The sequence below is a fragment of the Protopterus annectens genome, chromosome 4.part0 (genome assembly GCF_019279795.1).
Source record: "Protopterus annectens isolate FY-2018-M chromosome 4.part0, PAN1.0, whole genome shotgun sequence".
NCBI classification, from domain to species: Eukaryota; Metazoa; Chordata; order Ceratodontiformes; family Protopteridae; genus Protopterus; species Protopterus annectens.
The window spans coordinates 939,724,880-939,742,108 of record NC_056733.1 but is presented as its reverse complement, the minus strand read 5'-3'; the positions used below and the strand labels follow the sequence as shown (position 1 = coordinate 939,742,108).

Below are 17,229 nucleotides of genomic sequence, written 5' to 3'. Positions count from 1 at the left end.
TGCACGCGGTGTCACAGGAAAGGCTGGCCTCGCACTCTGTGCACGCGGTGTCACAGGAAAGGCTGGCCTCGCACTCTGTGCACGCGGTGTCACAGGAAAGGCTGGCCTCGCACTCTGTGCACTTGGTGTCACAGGAAAGGCTGGCCTCGCACTCTGTGCCTGCGGTGTCACAGGAAAGGCTGGACTCGCACTCTGTGTGCTGGCACTCTGTGCACGGTGTCACAGGAAAGGCTGGACTCGCACTCTGTGCACGCGGTGTCACAGGAAAGGCTGGACTCGCACTCTGTGCACGCGGTGTCACAGGAAAGGCTGGACTCGCACTCTGTGCACGGTGTCACAGGAAAGGCTGGACTCGCACTCTGTGCACGCGGTGTCACAGGAAAGGCTGGACTCGCACTCTGTGCACGCGGTGTCACAGGAAAGGCTGGACTCGCACTCTGTGCACGCGGTGTCACAGGAAAGGCTGGACTCGCACTCTGTGCACGCGGTGTCACAGGAAAGGCTGGACTCGCACTCTGTGCACGCGGTGTCACAGGAAAGGCTGGACTCGCACTCTGTGCACGGTGTCACAGGAAAGGCTGGACTCGCACTCTGTGCAGCGGTGTCACAGGAAAGGCTGGACTCGCACTCTGTGCACGCCGTGTCACAGGAAAGGCTGGACTCGCACTCTGTGCAGCGGTGTCACAGGAAAGGCTGGACTCGCACTCTGTGCACGGTGTCACAGGAAAGGCTGGACTCGCACTCTGTGCACGCGGTGTCACAGGAAAGGCTGGACTCACTCTGTGCAGCGGTGTCACAGGAAAGGCTGGACTCGCACTCTGTGCCGCCGTGTCACAGGAAAGGCTGGACTCGCACTCTGTGCACGGTGTCACAGGAAAGGCTGGACTCGCACTCTGTGCACGCGGTGTCACAGGAAAGGCTGGACTCGCACTCTGTGCACGGTGTCACAGGAAAGGCTGGACTCGCACTCTGTGCAGCGGTGTCACAGGAAAGGCTGGACTCGCACTCTGTGCCTTGGTGTCACAGGAAAGGCTGGACTCGCACTCTGTGCACGCGGTGTCACAGGAAAGGCTGGACTCGCACTCTGTGCAGCGGTGTCACAGGAAGGCTGGACTCGCACTCTGTGCACGGTGTCACAGGAAAGGCTGGACTCGCACTCTGTGCACGGTGTCACAGGAAAGGCTGGACTCGCACTCTGTGCACGCGGTGTCACAGGAAAGGCTGCACTCGCACTCTGTGCACTTGGTGTCACAGGAAAGGCTGGACTCGCACTCTGTGCAGCGGTGTCACAGGAAAGGCTGGACTCGCACTCTGTGCACGCGGTGTCACAGGAAAGGCTGGACTCGCACGCGGTGTCACAGGAAAGGCTGGACTCGCACTCTGTGCACGCGGTGTCACAGGAAAGGCTGGACTCGCACTCTGTGCACGCGGTGTCACAGGAAAGGCTGGACTCGCACGCGGTGTCACAGGAAAGGCTGGACTCGCACTCTGTGCACGCGGTGTCACAGGAAAGGCTGGACTCGCACTCTGTGCAGCGGTGTCACAGGAAAGGCTGGACTCGCACTCTGTGCACGCGGTGTCACAGGAAAGGCTGGACTCGCACTCTGTGCACGCGGTGTCACAGGAAAGGCTGGACTCGCACTCTGTGCAGCGGTGTCACAGGAAAGGCTGGACTCGCACTCTGTGCACGGTGTCACAGGAAAGGCTGGACTCGCACTCTGTGCACCGGTGTCACAGGAAAGGCTGGACTCGCACTCTGTGCACGGTGTCACAGGAAAGGCTGGACTCGCACTCTGTGCAGCGGTGTCACAGGAAAGGCTGGACTCACTCTGTGCACTGGTGTCACAGGAAAGGCTGGACTCGCACTCTGTGCAGCGGTGTCACAGGAAAGGCTGGACTCGCACTCTGTGCACGGTGTCACAGGAAAGGCTGGACTCGCACTCTGTGCAGCGGTGTCACAGCAAAGGCTGGACTCGCACTCTGTGCACGCGGTGTCACAGCAAAGGCTGGACTCGCACTCTGTGCACCGGTGTCACAGGAAAGGCTGGACTCGCACTCTGTGCACGCGGTGTCACAGGAAAGGCTGGACTCGCACTCTGTGCAGCGGTGTCACAGGAAAGGCTGGACTCGCACTCTGTGCACGGTGTCACAGGAAAGGCTGGACGCGCACTCTGTGCACGCGGTGTCACAGGAAAGGCTGGACTCGCACTCTGTGCACGCGGTGTCACAGGAAAGGCTGGACTCGCACTCTGTGCAGCGGTGTCACAGGAAAGGCTGGACTCGCACTCTGTGCACGCGGTGTCACAGGAAAGGCTGGACTCGCACTCTGTGCAGCGGTGTCACAGGAAAGGCTGGACTACGCACTCTGTGCAGCGGTGTCACAGGAAAGGCTGGACTCGCACTCTGTGCACGCGGTGTCACAGGAAAGGCTGGACTTCGCACTCTGTGCACCGGTGTCACAGGAAAGGCTGGACTCGCACTCTGTGCAGCGGTGTCACAGGAAAGGCTGGACTCGCACTCTGTGCAGCGGTGTCACAGGAAAGGCTGGACTCGCACTCTGTGCACGCGGTGTCACAGGAAAGGCTGGACTCGCACTCTGTGCAGCGGTGTCACAGGAAAGGCTGGACTCGCACTCTGTGCACGGTGTCACAGGAAAGGCTGGACTCGCACTCTGTGCACGCGGTGTCACAGGAAAGGCTGGACTCGCACTCTGTGCAGCGGTGTCACAGGAAAGGCTGGACTCGCACTCTGTGCAGCGGTGTCACAGGAAAGGCTGGACTCGCACTCTGTGCAGCGGTGTCACAGGAAAGGCTGGACTCGCACTCTGTGCACGCGGTGTCACAGGAAAGGCTGGACTCGCACTCTGTGCACGGTGTCACAGGAAAGGCTGGACTCGCACTCTGTGCACGCGGTGTCACAGGAAAGGCTGGACTCGCACTCTGTGCACGCGGTGTCACAGGAAAGGCTGGACTCGCACTCTGTGCAGCGGTGTCACAGGAAAGGCTGGACTCGCACTCTGTGCACGCGGTGTCACAGGAAAGGCTGGACTCGCACTCTGTGCACGGTGTCACAGGAAAGGCTGGACTCGCACTCTGTGCACGCGGTGTCACAGGAAAGGCTGGACTCGCACTCTGTGCACGGTGTCACAGGAAAGGCTGGACTCGCACTCTGTGCAGCGGTGTCACAGGAAAGGCTGGACTCGCACTCTGTGCAGCGGTGTCACAGGAAAGGCTGGACTCTGTGCACTCTGTGCGGTGTCACAGGAAAGGCTGGACTCGCACTCTGTGCAGCGGTGTCACAGGAAAGGCTGGACTCGCACTCTGTGCAGCGGTGTCACAGGAAAGGCTGGACTCGCACTCTGTGCACGCGGTGTCACAGGAAAGGCTGGACTCGCACTCTGTGCACGGTGTCACAGGAAAGGCTGGACTCGCACTCTGTGCAGCGGTGTCACAGGAAAGGCTGGACTCGCACTCTGTGCACGCGGTGTCACAGGAAAGGCTGGACTCGCACTCTGTGCACGCGGTGTCACAGGAAAGGCTGGACTCGCACTCTGTGCACGGTGTCACAGGAAAGGCTGGACTCGCACTCTGTGCACGCGGTGTCACAGGAAAGGCTGGACTCGCACTCTGTGCACGCGGTGTCACAGGAAAGGCTGGACTCGCACTCTGTGCACGCGGTGTCACAGGAAAGGCTGGACTCGCACTCTGTGCAGCGGTGTCACAGGAAAGGCTGGACTCGCACTCTGTGCACTTGCGGTGTCACAGGAAAGGCTGGACTCGCACTCTGTGCTCGCGGTGTAACAGGAAAGGCTGGACTCGCACTCTGTGCAGCGGTGTCACAGGAAAGGCTGGACTCGCACTCTGTGCACGCGGTGTCACAGGAAAGGCTGGACTCGCACTCTGTGCACGCGGTGTCACAGGAAAGGCTGGACTCGCACTCTGTGCAGCGGTGTCACAGGAAAGGCTGGACTCGCACTCTGTGCACGCGGTGTCACAGGAAAGGCTGGACTCGCACTCTGTGCACGCGGTGTCACAGGAAAGGCTGGACTCGCACTCTGTGCACGCGGTGTCACAGGAAAGGCTGGACTCGCACTCTGTGCACGCGGTGTCACAGGAAAGGCTGGACTCGCACTCTGTGCACGCGGTGTCACAGGAAAGGCTGGACTGGCACTCTGTGCACGGTGTCACAGGAAAGGCTGGACTCGCACCCTGTGCACGCGGTGTCACAGGAAAGGCTGGACTCGCACCCTGTGCACGCGGTGTCACAGGAAAGGCTGGACTCGCACCCTGTGCACGCGGTGTCACAGGAAAGGCTGGACTCGCACCCTGTGCACGGTGTCACAGGAAAGGCTGGACTCGCACCCTGTGCAGCGGTGTCACAGGAAAGGCTGGACTCGCACCCTGTGCAGCGGTGTCACAGGAAAGGCTGGACTCGCACCCTGTGCACGCGGTGTCACAGGAAAGGCTGGACTCGCACCCTGTGCACGCGGTGTCACAGGAAAGGCTGGACTCGCACCCTGTGCACGCGGTGTCACAGGAAAGGCTGGACTCGCACCCTGTGCACGCGGTGTCACAGGAAAGGCTGGACTGCACCCTGTGCACGCGGTGTCACAGGAAAGGCTGGACTCGCACCCTGTGCACGCGGTGTCACAGGAAAGGCTGGACTCGCACCCTGTGCACGCGGTGTCACAGGAAAGGCTGGACTCGCACCCTGTGCACGCGGTGTCACAGGAAAGGCTGGACTCGCACCCTGTGTCACAGGAAAGGCTGGACTCGCACCCTGTGTCACAGGAAAGGCTGGACTCGCACCCTGTGTCACAGGAAAGGCTGGACTCGCACCCTGTGTCACAGGAAAGGCTGGACTCGCACCCTGTGTCACAGGAAAGGCTGGACTCGCACCCTGTGTCACAGGAAAGGCTGGACTCGCACCCGGTGTCACAGGAAAGGCTGGACTCGCACCCGGTGTCACAGGAAAGGCTGGACTCGCACCCGGTGTCACAGGAAAGGCTGGACTCGCACCCTGTGCACCCTGTGTCACAGGAAAGGCTGGACTCGCACCCGGTGTCACAGGAAAGGCTGGACTCGCACCCGGTGTCACAGGAAAGGCTGGACTCGCACCCGGTGTCACAGGAAAGGCTGGACTCGCACGCGGTGTCACAGGAAAGGCTGGACTCGCCTCTGTGCGGTGTCACAGGAAAGGCTGGACTCGCACGCGGTGTCACAGGAAAGGCTGGACTCGCACGCGGTGTCACAGGAAAGGCTGGACTCGCACGCGGTGTCACAGGAAAGGCTGGACTCGCACGCGGTGTCACAGGAAAGGCTGGACTTCTGTGCCGGTGTCACAGGAAAGGCTGGACTCGCACGCTGTGCGGTGTCACAGGAAAGGCTGGACTCGCCTGCACGGTGTCACAGGAAAGGCTGGACTCGCACGCGGTGTCACAGGAAAGGCTGGACTCGCACTCTGTGCACGCGGTGTCACAGGAAAGGCTGGACTCGCACTCTGTGTCACAGGAAAGGCTGGACTGCCGCATGTGTCACAGGAAAGGCTGGACTCGCACTCTGTGCACGGTGTCACAGGAAAGGCTGGACTCGCACTCTGTGCACGGTGTCACAGGAAAGGCTGGACTCGCACTCTGTGCAGCGGTGTCACAGGAAAGGCTGGACTCGCACTCTGTGCAGCGGTGTCACAGGAAAGGCTGGACTCGCACTCTGTGCAGCGGTGTCACAGGAAAGGCTGGACTCGCACTCTGTGCAGCGGTGTCACAGGAAAGGCTGGACTCGCACTCTGTGTCACAGGAAAGGCTGGACTCGCACTCTGTGCAGCGGTGTCACAGGAAAGGCTGGACTCGCACTCTGTGTCACAGGAAAGGCTGGACTCTGTGCACGCGGTGTCACAGGAAAGGCTGGACTCGCACTCTGTGCAGCGGTGTCACAGGAAAGGCTGGACTCGCACTCTGTGCAGCGGTGTCACAGGAAAGGCTGGACTCGCACTCTGTGCAGCGGTGTCACGGGAAAGGCTGGTCTCGCACTCTGTGCACGCGGGGTCACAGGAAAGGCTGGACTTCGCTCTGTGCACCGGTGTCACAGGAAAGGCTGGACTGCACTCTGTGCACGCGGTGTCACAGGAAAGGCTGGACTCGCACGCGGTGTCACAGGAAAGGCTGGACTCGCACTCTGTGCACGCGGTGTCACAGGAAAGGCTGGACTCGCACTCTGTGCACGCGGTGTCACAGGAAAGGCTGGACTCGCACTCTGTGCACGCGGTGTCACAGGAAAGGCTGGACTCGCACTCTGTGCACGCGGTGTCACAGGAAAGGCTGGACTGCACTCTGTGCACGCGGTGTCACAGGAAAGGCTGGACTCGCACTCTGTGCACCCGGTGTCACAGGAAAGGCTGGACTCGCACTCTGTGCACGCGGTGTCACAGGAAAGGCTGGACTCGCACTCTGTGCACTCGGTGTCACAGGAAAGGCTGGACTCACTCTCTGTGTACTCGGTGTCACAGGAAAGGCTGGACTCGCACTCTGTGCAGCGGTGTCACAGGAAAGGCTGGACTGCACTCTGTGCACGCGGTGTCACAGGAAAGGCTGGACTCGCACTCTGTGCACGCGGTGTCACAGGAAAGGCTGGACTCGCACTCTGTGCACGCGGTGTCACAGGAAAGGCTGGACTCGCCTCTGTGCAGTGTCACAGGAAAGGCTGGACTCTGTGCACGCGGTGTCACAGGAAAGGCTGGACTCGCACTCTGTGCACCGGTGTCACAGGAAAGGCTGGACTAAGCACTCTGTGCACGCGGTGTCACAGGAAAGGCTGGACTCGCACTCTGTGCACGCGGTGTCACAGGAAAGGCTGGACTCGCACTCTGTGCACGCGGTGTCACAGGAAAGGCTGGACTCGCACTCTGTGCACGCGGTGTCACAGGAAAGGCTGGACTCGCACTCTGTGCACGGTGTCACAGGAAAGGCTGGACTCGCACTCTGTGCAGCGGTGTCACAGGAAAGGCTGGACTCGCCCTCTGTGCACGCGGTGTCACAGGAAAGGCTGGACTCGCACTCTGTGCACGCGGTGTCACAGGAAAGGCTGGACTCGCACTCTGTGCACGCGGTGTCACAGGAAAGGCTGGGCTCGCACTCTGTGCACTCGGTGTCACAGGAAAGGCTGGGCTCGCTCTCTGTGTACTCGGTGTCACAGGAAAGGCTGGGCTCGCTCTCTGTGTACTCGGTGTCACAGGAAAGGCTGGGCTCGCTCTCTGTGTACTCGTGTCACAGGAAAGGCTGGACTCGCTCTCTGTGTACTCGGTGTCACAGGAAAGGCTGGACTCGCTCTCTGTGTACTCGGTGTCACAGGAAAGGCTGGACTCGCTCTCTGTGTACTCGGTGTCGCAGGAAAGGCTGGACTCGCTCTCTGTGTACTCGGTGTCACAGGAAAGGCTGGACTCGTTCTGTGTGTACTGGGTGTCACAGGAAAGGCTGGACTTGCTCTCTGTGTACTCGGTGTCCCAGGAAAGGCTGCACTCGCTCTCTGTGTACTCGGTGTCACGGAAAAGGCTGGACTCGATCTCTGTGTACTCGGTGTCATAGGAAAGGTTGGACTCACACTCGGTGTACTCAGATTCATAGGAAAGGCTGGACTCACTCTCTGTAAAGTCAGTGCCATAGGAAAGGCTGGACTCAGGAGTCGGTGTACTCTGTGTCATAGGAAAGGCTGGATTCACTACGTACTTGGTGTCATAGGAAAGGCTGGACTCACTCTGTACTTAGTATCACAGGAAAGGCTGGACTCACTCTCGTTACACTCGGTGTCACAGGAAAGGCTGCACTCGCTCTCTGTGTACTCGGTGTCACGGGAAAGGCTGCACTCGCTCTCTGTGTACTCGGTGTCACAAGAAAGGCTGCACTCGCTCTCTGTGTACTCGGTGTCACAGGAAAGGCTGGACTCGCTCTCTGTGTACTCGGTGTCACAGGAAAGGCTGGACTCGCTCTGTGTGTACTCGGTGTCACAGGAAAGGCTGGACTTGCTCTCTGTGTACTCGGTGCCATAGGAAAGGCTGGACTCACACTCGGTGTATGCACTATCATAGGAAAGGCTGGACTCACACTCGGTGTACTCAGTGTCATAGGAAAGGCTGGACTCACACTCGGTGTCACAGGAAAGGCTGGACTCACACTTGGTGTCACAGGAAAGGCTGGACTCACACTCGGTGTACTCATCATAGAAAAGGCTGGACTTAGACTCTGTGTACTTGGTGTCATAGGAAAGGCTAGACTCACACTCGGTGTACTCGGATTCATAGGAAAGGCTGGACTCACTCTCTGTAAAGTCGGTGTCATAGGAAAGGCTGGACTCACAGTCGGTGTACTCGGTGTCATAGGAAAGGCTGGATTCACTACGTACTTGGTGTCATAGGAAAGGCTGAACTCACTCTCGTTACACTTGGTGTCACAGGAAAGGCTGGACTCGCTCTCTGTGTACTCGGTGTCACAGGAAAGGCTGGACTCACCTGGACTCACTCTCTGTGTACTTAGTGTCCTAGGAAAGGCTGGAATATCTCTGTGTACTCGGTGTCCTAGGAAAGGGTGGACTCACACATTCCGTGTACTCGGTGTCACAGGAAAGGCTGGACTCACACATTCCGTGTACTCGGTGTCACAGGAAAGGCTGGACTCACACTCGGTGTACTCGGTGTCAGAGGAAAGGCTGGACTCACACTCGGTGTACTCGGTGTCAGAGGAAAGGCTGGACTCACACTCGGTGTCACAGGAAAGGCTGGACTCACACTCGGTGTCACAGGAAAGGCTGGACTCACACTCGGTGTCACAGGAAAGGCTGGACTCACACTCGGTGTCACAGGAAAGGCTGGACTCACACTCGGTGTCACAGGAAAGGCTGGACTCACACTCGGTGTCACAGGAAAGGCTGGACTCACACTCGGTGTCACAGGAAAGGCTGGACTCACACTCGGTGTCACAGGAAAGGCTGGACTCACACTCGGTGTCACAGGAAAGGCTGGACTCACACTCGGTGTACTCTTTGTCATAGGAAAGGCTGGACTTGGACTCTGTGTACTTGGTGTCATAGGAAAGGCTGGACTCGCACTCAGTGTCATAGGAAAGGCTGGACTCGCACTCGGTGTACTGGGATTCATATGAAAGGCTGGACTCACTCTCTGTAAAGTTGGTGTCATAGGAAAGGCTGGACTCCCACTCGGTGTCATAGTAAATACTGGATTCACTACGTACTTGGTGTCATAGGAAAGGCTGGACTCGCTCTGTACTTAGTATCATAGGAAAGGCTGTAGTGAGTGTCATAGGAAAGGCTGGACTCACTCTGTACTTAGTATCATAGGAAAGGCTGTAGTGAGTGTCATAGGAAAGGCGGGACTCACTCTGTACTTAGTATCATAGGAAAGGCTGTAGTGAGTGTCATAGGAAAGGCGGGACTCACTCTGTACTTAGTATCATAGGAAAGGCTGTAGTGAGTGTCATAGGAAAGGCGGGAATCACTCTCGTTACACTCGGTGTCACAGGAAAGGCTGGACTCGCACTCTGTGCATGCGGTGTCACAGGAAAGGCTGGACTCGCACTCTGTGCACGCGGTGTCACAGGAAAGGCTGGACTCGCACTCTGTGCACGCGGTGTCACAGGAAAGGCTGGACTCGCACTCTGTGCACGCGGTGTCACAGGAAAGGCTGGACTCGCACTCTGTGCACGGTGTCACAGGAAAGGCTGGACTCGCACTCTGTGCAGCGGTGTCACAGGAAAGGCTGGACTGCACTCTGTGCACGGTGTCACAGGAAAGGCTGGACTCGCACTCTGTGCACGGTGTCACAGGAAAGGCTGGACTCGCACTCTGTGCACGCGGTGTCACAGGAAAGGCTGGACTCGCACTCTGTGCACGCGGTGTCACAGGAAAGGCTGGACTCGCTCTCTGTGTACTCGGTGTCACAGGAAAGGCTGGACTCACTCTCTGTGTACTCGGTGTCACAGGAAAGGCTGGACTCACTCTCTGTGTACTCGGTGTCACAGGAAAGGCTGGACTCACTCTCTGTGTACTCGGTGTCACAGGAAAGGCTGGACTCACTCTCTGTGTACTCGGTGTCACAGGAAAGGCTGGACTCACTCTCTGTGTACTCGGTGTCACAGGAAAGGCTGGACTCACTCTCTGTGTACTCGGTGTCACAGGAAAGGCTGGACTCACTCTCTGTGTACTCGGTGTCACAGGAAAGGCTGGACTCACTCTCTGTGTACTCGGTGTCACAGGAAAGGCTGGACTCACTCTCTGTGTACTCGGTGTCACAGGAAAGGCTGGACTCACTCTCTGTGTACTCGGTGTCACAGGAAAGGCTGGACTCACTCTCTGTGTACTCGGTGTCACAGGAAAGGCTGGACTCACTCTCTGGTAGTCGGTGTCACAGGAAAGGCTGGACTCACTCGCTGTGTACTCGGTGTCCTACGAAAAGCTGGACTCACTCTCTGTGTACTCGGTGTCATAGGAAAGGCTGGACTCTCACTCGGTGTACTCAGTGTCATAGGAAAGGCTGGACTCACACTCAGTGCACTCAGTGCATAGGAAAGGCTGGACTCACACTCGGTGTCACACGAAAGGCTGGACTCACACTCGGTGTCACAGGAAAGGCTGGACTCACACTCGGTGAACTTGGTGTCACAGGAAAGGCTGGACTCACACACTGTGTACTCGGTATCACAAGAAAGGCTGGACTCACACACTGTGTACTCGGTGTCACAGGAAAGGCTGGACTCGCACACTGTGTACTTGGTGTCACAGGAAAGGCTGGACTCGCACACTGTGTACTCGGTGTCACAGGAAAGGCTGGACTCGCACACTGTGTACTCGGTGTCACAGGAAAGGCTGGACTCTCACTCGGTGTACTCAGTGTCATAGGAAAGGCTGGACTCACACTCAGTGCACTCGGTGCATAGGAAAGGCTGGACTCACACTCGGTGTCACACGAAAGGCTGGACTCACACTCGGTGTCACAGGAAAGGCTGGACTCACACTCGGTGTCACAGGAAAGGCTGGACTCACACACTGTGTACTCGGTGTCACAGGAAAGGCTGGACTCACACACTGTGTACTCGGTGTCACAGGAAAGGCTGGACTCGCACACTGTGTACTCGGTGTCACAGGAAAGGCTGGACTCGCACACTGTGTACTCGGTGTCACACGAAAGGCTGGACTCACACTCGGTGTCACACGAAAGGCTGGACTCACACTCGGTGTCACAGGAAAGGCTGGACTCGCACACTGTGTACTTGGTGTCATAGGAAAGGCGGGACTCACTCTGTACTTAGTATCATAGGAAAGGCTGTACTGAATGTCACAGGAAAGGGTGGACTCGCTCTCGGTGTACCCGGTGTCACAGGAAAGGCTGGACTCGCTCTCGGTGTACCCGGTGTCACAGGAAAGGCTGGACTCGCTCTCGGTGTACCCGGTGTCACAGGAAAGGCTGGACTCGCTCTCGGTGCACCCGGTGTCACAGGAAAGGCTGGACTCGCTCTCGGTGCACCCGGTGTCACAGGAAAGGCTGGACTCGCTCTCGGTGCACCCGGTGTCACAGGAAAGGCTGGACTCGCTCTCGGTGCACCCGGTGTCACAGGAAAGGCTGGACTCGCTCTCGGTGCACCCGGTGTCACAGGAAAGGCTGGACTCGCTCTCTGTGCACCCGGTGTCACAGGAAAGGCTGGACTCGCTCTCTGTGCACCCGGTGTCACAGGAAAGGCTGGACTCGCTCTCTGTGCACCCGGTGTCACAGGAAAGGCTGGACTCGCTCTCTGTGCACCCGGTGTCACAGGAAAGGCTGGACTCGCTCTCTGTGCACCCGGTGTCACAGGAAAGGCTGGACTTCGCTCTGTGCACAGTGTCACAGGAAAGGCTGGACTCGCTCTCTGTGCACCCGGTGTCACAGGAAAGGCTGGACTCGCTCTCTGTGCACGCGGTGTCACAGGAAAGGCTGGACTCGCTCTCTGTGCACGCGGTGTCACAGGAAAGGCTGGACTCGCTCTCTGTGCACGCGGTGTCACAGGAAAGGCTGGACTCGCTCTCTGTGCACGCGGTGTCACAGGAAAGGCTGGACTCGCTCTCTGTGCACGCGGTGTCACAGGAAAGGCTGGACTCGCTCTCTGTGCACGCGGTGTCACAGGAAAGGCTGGACTCGCTCTCTGTGCACGCGGTGTCACAGGAAAGGCTGGACTCGCTCTCTGTGCACGCGGTGTCACAGGAAAGGCTGGACTCGCTCTCTGTGCACGCGGTGTCACAGGAAAGGCTGGACTCGCTCTCTGTGCACGCGGTGTCACAGGAAAGGCTGGACTCGCTCTGTGCACGCGGTGTCACAGGAAAGGCTGGACTCGCTCTCTGTGCAGCGGTGTCACAGGAAAGGCTGGACTCGCTCTCTGTGCACGCGGTGTCACAGGAAAGGCTGGACTCGCTCTCTGTGCACGGTGTCACAGGAAAGGCTGGACTCGCTCTCTGTGCACGCGGTGTCACAGGAAAGGCTGGCCTCGCTCTCTGTGCAGCGGGTGTCACAGGAAAGGCTGGACTAAGCTCTCTGTGCAGCGGTGTCACAGGAAAGGCTGGACTCGCTCTCTGTGCAGCGGTGTCACAGGAAAGGCTGGACTTCGCTCTCTGTGCACGCGGTGTCACAGGAAAGGCTGGACTCGCTCTGTGCACGCGGTGTCACAGGAAAGGCTGGACTCGCTCTCTGTGCACGCGGTGTCACAGGAAAGGCTGGACTAAGCTCTCTGTGCCTTGGTGTCACAGGAAAGGCTGGACTCGCTCTCTGTGCTCGCGGTGTCACAGGTAAGGCTGGACTCGCTCTCTGGGCACGCGGTGTCACAGGAGAGTCTGGACTCTGTCTCTGTGCAGCGGTGTCACAGGAAGGCTGGACTAAGCTCTCTGTGCAGCGGTGTCACAGGAAAGGCTGGACTTCGCTCTCTGTGCAGCGGTGTCACAGGAAAGGCTGGACTCGCTCTCTGTGCAGCGGTGTCACAGGAAGGCTGGACTCGCTCTCTGTGCCTGTGATTGTCACAGAGGAAAGGCTGGACCCGCCCTCTGTGCAGCGGTGTCACAGGAAAGGCTGGACTCGCTCTCTGTGCCTGGTGTCACAGGAAAGGCTGGACTCGCTTCTGTGCGGTGTCACAGGAAAGGCTGGACTCTCTCTGTGCTGTCACAGGAAAGGCTGGACTCGCTCTCTGTGCCAGCGGTGTCACAGGAAAGGCTGGACTAAGCTCTCTGTGCAGCGGTGTCACAGGAAAGGCTGGACTCGCTCTCTGTGCAGCGGTGTCACAGGAAAGGCTGGACTAAGCTCTCTGTGCAGCGGTGTCACAGGAAAGGCTGGACTTCGCTCTCTGTGCCTTGTGTCACAGGAAAGGCTGGACTTCGCTCTCTGTGCAGCGGTGTCACAGGAAGGCTGGACTCGCTCTCTGTGCACGGTGTCACAGGAAAGGCTGGACTTCGCTCTCTCTGTGCAGCGTCACAGGAAAGGCTGGACTCGCTCTCTGTGCCGGTGTCACAGGAAAGGCTGGACTAAGCTCTCTGTGCTGTCACAGGAAGGCTGGACTAGCTCTCTGTGCGGTGTCACAGGAAAGGCTGGACTCGCTCTCTGTGCACGGTGTCACAGGAAAGGCTGGACTAAGCTCTCTGTGCAGCGGTGTCACAGGAAGGCTGGACTAAGCTCTCTGTGCGCGGTGTCACAGGAAAGGCTGGACTCGCTCTCTGTGCACGGTGTCACAGGAAAGGCTGGACTCGCTCTCTGTGCAGCGGTGTCACAGGAAAGGCTGGACTGCCTCTTCATGCATATGTGTCACAGGAAAGGCTGGACAGCTCTGTGTCACAGGAAAGGCTGGACAGCTCTCTGTGCAGCGGTGTCACAGGAAAGGCTGGACTCGCTCTCTGTGCACGCTGTGTCACAGGAAAGGCTGGACTCATCTCTGTGCAGTGTCACAGGAAAGAGCAGCTCTCTGTGCAGCGGTGTCACAGGAAAGGCTGGACTCGCTCTCTGTGCAGCGGTGTCACAGGAAAGGCTGGACTCGCTCTCTGTGCACGCGTGTCACAGGAAAGGCTGGACTCGCTCTCTGTGCAGCGGTGTCACAGGAAAGGCTGGACTAAGCTCTCTGTGCAGCGGTGTCACAGGAAAGGCTGGACTCGCTCTCTGTGCACGTGTCACAGGAAAGGCTGGACTCGCTCTCTGTGCAGCGGTGTCACAGGAAGGCTGGACTAGCTCTCTGTGCACCGGTGTCACAGGAAGGCTGGACTCGGGGTGTCACAGGAAAGGCTGGACTAAGCTCTCTGTCGTGTCACAGGAAGGCTGGACTCACTCTCTGTGCACCGGTGTCACAGGAAAGGCTGGACTCGCACCTTTCCTGTGACACAGCGTGCACAGAGGCTGGACCAGCCTTTCCTGTGACACCGCGTGCACAGAAGGCTGTCCAGCCTTTCCTGTGACACAGCGTGTCACAGGAAAGGCTGTCCAGCCTTTCCTGTGACACGGGTGTCACAGGAAAGGCTGGACTCAGCCTTTCCTGTGACACGGTGCACAGAGGCTGAATCCAGCCTTTCCTGTGACACCGGGTGCACAGCAGCCTTTCCTGTGACACGGGTGCACATCAGCCTTTCCTGTGACACCGGTGCACAGACCTTTCCTGTGACACCGGGTGCACAGAAGGCGAGTCCAGCCTGTGACACCGGTGCACAGAGGAAAGTCCAGCCTTTCCTGTGACACGGGTGCACAGAGGCGTCCAGCCTTTCCTGTGACACCGGGTGCACAGAAGGCGAGTCAGCCTTTCCTGTGACACCGGGTGCACAGAGGCGGTCCAGCCTTTCCTGTGACACGGGTGCACAGAGGCAGCCTTTCCTGTGACACGGGTGCACCTGAGAGTCAGCCTTTCCTGTGACACGGGTGCACAGAGGCGAGTCCAGCCTTTCCTGTGACACGGGTGCACAGGAGTCAAGCCTTTCCTGTGACACGGGTGCACAGAGGCGGAGTCAGCCTTTCCTGTGACACCGGGACACGAGGCAGTCCAGCCTTTCCTGTGACACGGGTACACGAGCCAGTCCAGCCTTTCCTGTGACACCGGGTACAAGTCCAGCCTTTCCTGTGACACGGGTACACGAGGCAGTCCAGCCTTTCCGGTGACACGGGTACACCAGCCTTTCCGGTGACACGGGTACACAGAGGCGAGTCCAGCCTTTCGGTGACACAGCCTTTCGGTGACACAGCAGCCTTTCCAGTGACACCGAGTACACAGAGAGCGAGTCCAGCCTTTCCGGTGACACCGAGTACACAGAGAGCGAGTCCAGCCTTTCCTGTGACACCGAGTACACAGAGAGCGAGTCTAGCCTTTCCTGTGGCACCGAGTACAGCGAGTCCAGCCTTTCCTGTGGCACTGAGTACAGCGAGTCCAGCCTTTCCTGTGGCACCGAGTACAGCGAGTCCAGCCTTTCCTGTGACACCGAGCACACAGAGAGCGAGCCCAGCCTTTCCTGTGACACCGACTACACAGAGTGTGAGTCCACCCTTTCCTAGGACACCAAGTACACAGAGAGTGAGTCCGGCTGAGTCTAGCCTTTCCTGTGACACCAAGTACACAAAATGCAAGTCCAGCCTTTCCTAGGACATCGAGTACACAGAGAGTGTGTCCAGCCTTTCCTGGGACACAGAGTACACAGAGAGCGAAGCCAGGCTTTCCTGTGACACAGCGTACACAGAGAGTGAGTCCAGCCTTTCCTATGACACCAAGTACGTAGTGAATCCAACATTTACTATGACACTGAGTACACCGAGTGAGAGTCCAGCCTTTCCTATGACACCGAGTACACAGAGAGTGAGTCCAGCCTTTCCTATGATACCGAGTACAGCCAGTGTGAGTCCAGCCTTTCCTATGACACCGAGTGTGAGTTCAGCCTTTCCTATGACACGGAGTACACCGTGTGTGAGTACAGCCTTTCCTATGACACCGAGTACACAGAGTGTGAGTCCAGCCTTTCCTAGGACACAGAGTACACAGGGAGTGAGTCCAGCCTTTCCTAGGACACCGAGTACACAGATAGTGAGTCCAGCCTTTCCTAGGACACTGACTACACAGAGAGCGAGTCCAACCTTTTTTATGACACCGAGTACACAGAGAGCGAGTCCAGCCTTTCCTAGTACACCCAGTACACACAGAGCGAGTCCAGCCTTTCCTGTGACACCCAGTACACAGAGAGCGAGTCCAGCCTTTCCTGTGACACCGAGTACACAGAGAGCGAGTCCAGCCTTTCCTGTGACACCGTACACAGAGAGCGAGTCCAGCCTTTCCTGTGACACAGCGTGCACAGGAAAGGCCAGCCTTTCCTGTGACACCGTGTGCACAGAGGCGAGTCCAGCCTTTCCTGTGCACGCCGTGTCACAGGAAAGGCGAGTCAGCCTTTCCTGTGACACAGCGTGTCACAGGAAAGGCTGGACTCACTTTCTGTGCACGCGTGGTGTCACAGGAAAGGCTGGACTCACTCTGTGCACGCGTGTCACAGGAAAGGCTGGACTCTCTCTGTGCACGCTGTGTCACAGGAAAGGCTGGACTCGCTCTCTGTACGCAGTGTCATAGGAAAGGCTGGATTCCGCCTCGTGCACGTGTCACAGGAAAGGCTGGACTCGCTCTCTGTGCACGCTGTGTCACAGGAAAGGCTGGACTCGCTCTCTGTGCACTCTGTGTCACAGGAAAGGCTGGACTCGCCTCTGTGCCATGTCACAGGAAAGGCTGGACTCGCCTCTGTGCACGGTGTCACAGGAAAGGCTGGACTCACTCTCTGTGCTGTGTCACAGGAAAGGCTGGACTCGCTTCTGTGCACGCGGTGTCACAGGAAAGGCTGGACTCGCTCTGTGCTGTGTCACAGGAAAGGCTGGACTCGCTGTGCACAGTGTCACAGGAAAGGCTGGACCCGCTCTCTGTGCACGCGGTGTCACAGGAAAGGCTGGACTCGCTCTGTGCACGCGGTGTCACAGGAAAGGCTGGACTCGCTCTCTGTGCACGCGGTGTCACAGGAAAGGCTGGACTCGCTCTCTGTGCACGCGGTGTCACAGGAAAGGCTGGACTCGCCTCTGTGCACGCTGTGTCACAGGAAAGGCTGGACTCGCTCTCTGTGCACTCCGTGTCACAGGAAAGGCTGGACTCGCTCTGTGCACGCCGTGTCACAGGAAAGGCTGGACTCGCTCTGTGCACTGTGTCACAGGAAAGGC

At 58.4% G+C, this 17,229-nt stretch overlaps 1 protein-coding gene and 1 non-coding gene across 3 annotated transcripts in view; one reads left to right on the top strand and one right to left on the bottom strand.

Annotated features, from left to right (window-relative positions):
• Nucleotides 1–17,229, bottom strand: part of HIP1R (huntingtin interacting protein 1 related) — a 2,955,354-nt gene that overhangs the window by 507,574 nt on the left and 2,430,551 nt on the right. The gene's annotated exons all lie outside the window — the stretch shown is intronic.
• LOC122800608 lies at nucleotides 14,465–14,581 on the top strand. Its single transcript, XR_006364611.1, has one exon. It is a non-coding gene; the product is annotated as a small nucleolar RNA SNORA17 (small nucleolar RNA).